We start from the raw sequence: 4,008 nt of genomic DNA, 5'->3' as shown, positions 1-4,008 counted from the left end.
TAACCCGTGGGAACCACGGTTACAAAATTAATTAAATTTTTATAGTAAACTCAAAATTTTTAATTAATTATTTTAAATAAATTATTAATTAAGAGATTTTTTAGTTATATAAATTTTAATCATTGATTAAAATAAATACGTGAAATTATATTTTATAGTTTGTATTAATTTTATTTTAATTTTTATTCTAATGTTATTAATTTAATGTAATTAGAGTGGAAAATTTAAATTTTGAAATTTGAAATGGAGTTGACAAGTGGCATCCATTAATTAGGAGACATAATAAGGTGACACATGACAAAAGAAGAATAAAATATGCATTCATTAGGATGCCTAATAAAATGACACATGTCAAAAGGAGAATAAAACTATTCTTTTATTAGAATAGGGATATGTCAAACAAAAAACTAACCAAAGAATATATGTATGCATGTAACATTTCAGAAACATTACTATTTTAAAAGATAGCAAACACTTTACCGATTCTTCAATCCAAAAAGTACAATAATTATGTCAAAAAAATATCCATAAAAAGCATAATGATAATATAGGAAAAACTGTAATAAAGTCCTTATATATTGGTCTTATAATCAATTTAATCCTTATATATTTTTTTTATTCAATTAAGTCCCAAATACCGGTAATCGTATTCAATTTAACCATTTGACCCGGTCAACATGTTATCCAACTTTCAAAAATTATATTTTTGGCCCAGATTTCAAAATTTATTACAAATTTCGTCAAATTTTACACTTTTGGCCCAGATTTTAAATTTTGTTACAAATTTGGTCCAAATTTTACCCTTTTTACCCAGATTTTAGAATTTTATTATGAATTCATCCTAAGTTTAGTTTTTTTTACAACTTTTTTTTTTCAAAAATTTCTTTCTAATATGTTTTTCCATTATAAAATCATATTTATACAAAAAAACATACTTTCACATAAAAATCTTATATGAAATATCTTCTTATAAAAATAGGTGTGGATTATTTGTGTGATTTCTCTTAAAAAATCAATTAAAACATTAAAAGTAACCCTAAATTATACTATTAAATTATAGTTTGTCAAACTCATATGTAAATTCTTTAGAACTTTAATTAAAGTATTCTATTGTGTTATTGGTATTTATAATATTTTATATATTTATGTTGCTATTGTGTTTTTGGTCATTTCTCACTCCCCTAAAAACATGTTTATCGATAATAAATTGCAACCGACATTCCATATAATAGACATTAAAAAAGAAAGGAAATACAAGATTATAAACAATCCAAGTAAGAATTGGCAATAAAAAATCACAACCTAGATCGGACATGTGCCATGAATGGATATGTTTTATTTAGATGATATATTTATTAAAAAGTTATAAAAAATATATCAAAGTTATGATTTTAACCTTTTTCTTAAAAAAATTCTTACGAATAAAATATAATATTAATATATTATATATATTTTAAACTTTCATATATAATGTAATTTTAATTTTTAGGTTGTTGATCAATGGTAAAAGAAATTTAGATTGGATGGTAGTATTAGTTATATTATTAAAAAAATTGTATAAGATTAGATAATGACAAAATGCTAACAAATATATTTATTTAATTACATGGTGTAAATATGGTAATTGAGGTTTACCAAATGTTATTTAATTCAAAACAAATAAAACGGTTAAAAGGATATATAATGTAATGAAACATATTTATTGTTAATTGAATATCTACAAATTCCACATTCATAGGAATAAAATGAAATTTCTATGAACTACAATTAAGAACTGACATTATTTGTCCTATAAATGTGATTAAAAAACAAATAAATAATATTAAAATGAGTGTAACTAGTTTTTGACAAACTATAATTTAATAGTATAATTTATGGTTACTTTTAATTTCTTAATTGATTTTTAAGAGAAATCACACAAATAATCCAAACCTATTTTTATAAGTAGATATTTCATATATAAAAAACTTTTTATATAGAAAATATAAGATTTTTACGTGATAATATGTTTTTTGTGTATAAATATGAGTTTATAAAGAAAAAACATATTAGAAACAAACTTTTGAGAAAAAAAGTTGTAAAAAAAAAACTAAAGTTAAGATGAATTCATAATAAAATTCTAAAATCGGGTCAAAGGGTTAAACTGAATACGATTACCGGTATTGGGGACTTAATTGAATAAAAAAAATATAAGTACTAAATCGATTATGAGACCAATATGTAAGGATTTTATTGCAGTTTTCCCGATGATATATCCATGAAACATAATGTTTTGTCCCCTTCATTGAAATCATAACAAAAGCTTCATGAAAAAAGTGGCAATGGGCTTGATACTAGAAGATAAAGCCTAAAACTTGCATAAATATTAAGCAATTACACCAATCATAACTTTGTGTATCGATGTGAAACATTGTTTCAAGGTAAAAATTTTCGATAAACTACTAAGGCTTGAGGGAGTAGCCAAGGTTAGCTATGGCGCATACCGTCCCTAGTGGGTGGCTTGTCTTAAGATCGACTACCACATGACAGTATGTCACACTTTCTTTATCTTCTTTACTCTCTCTCTCTCGTCACACAGTATGTCACACTTTCTTTCTCTTCTTTACTCTCTCTCTCTCTCTCTCTCTCTCTCTCTCATTTTACTCTAGTTTTGACCCTTTTTTCTTCAAAAATCATTTTTTTGTATATTATAAATAACACCGACAATCATCCAGTTTTATAACAACTAAAAATATTTCTTCCATCTTTCCAGAATACTACTTCTATTTCTTTTGAAAGCAACAACCGTGTCTTCTTCAAACATTCAAAACAACCATAAAACACCTACACGAAACACTCAAAACCCTTCATCACTCAATCAGCCTCAATTTAATCGATCTATCTATCACGAACCGTTGACCATTATGTCGGTATGCTACTGTATTATGGTCAATATCACATGCAACTCAGATGCACTCCACCATAAAATCAACCACATCTACAAAACCCTATCTACAACTCCATTCCTAAACCGAATTCAATCCCTTCAATTTTGTTTCACAAAGTCAACCCAAAATTGGTTCCCCAAACTCAACTCGAATCAAAATCCGAACCCGAATTCGTTCCAGAAAGTCAACCCCACGAAGTACCTAAAAGAAAGGAAATACCCTAAATATATCTTAGGAACCAATAGAAGTGATGACATTGGCACATGCATGGGTAGATATATTCGAGGATCCGAAAATGGGCAACGACAAGAAACATTCATTATTTTTGTAGGCGAGTTCTTAAACGTTTCCACCAAAAAATAAAGAAAGGAGAATATCGTACGGAAAAACAAGTGTACTCTAAATGGGGGAAGACAGAAAAAGAAGCATGTTGTTTAATGATTTGTATAACAAAACGAAACGTCACTGGCAAAACGGAGAAAGTGACGACTCGATTTTCAAGAAAGTGCTAGAAGTGTACCAAAAAGAAAACAAGAAACCTTTCATATTTGTTCGGTTTTGGAAATTTGTGAGAGATGAAGAAAAATAGAAAGAGGTAAAAACATCCAAACAACATTTCAGTAGAGATTCCGAAAGGTCAAAAACATCTGAATTCAACTACACTATCTCAGATACCCGTGTTGGGATCGACCTCAATGATGATGATATCCTGGACATTTCACCGCCTTCCCGTCCAATAGGAATAGACAAAGCCAAAAGCAAGGAAACTGATAAATCCAAAAATTCAGACAGCTTAAAAATGATGGGTTGGAATCGTGGGCCTAAATGCCAAGATTAGATAAAAAAAAATCTTGAATTTCTCTCAAAATAAAGAGCTTAGGAAACAAAAACCTCATGACATAACGACTTTATTACAAGACACAAGTCACTGCATCGTAAGGGAGCGAAAAGTGGTGGTAAAAGCCGAAATTAGGAAAAAAAATATAACATTTGGTTTGATTTTTCGTTTTTAATATTGTGTTATGTCTTCTTTTTCTTCTTCTTTACTTTTTTTTAAGTTTTTAATTTCATGTTATGTATT

Source organism: Lactuca virosa, chromosome 1 (assembly GCF_052849685.1).
Source record: "Lactuca virosa cultivar CGN04683 chromosome 1, Lactuca_virosa_CGN04683_v6, whole genome shotgun sequence".
Classification (NCBI taxonomy): Eukaryota; Viridiplantae; Streptophyta; class Magnoliopsida; order Asterales; family Asteraceae; genus Lactuca; species Lactuca virosa.
This window is presented reverse-complemented; position numbering follows the sequence as displayed.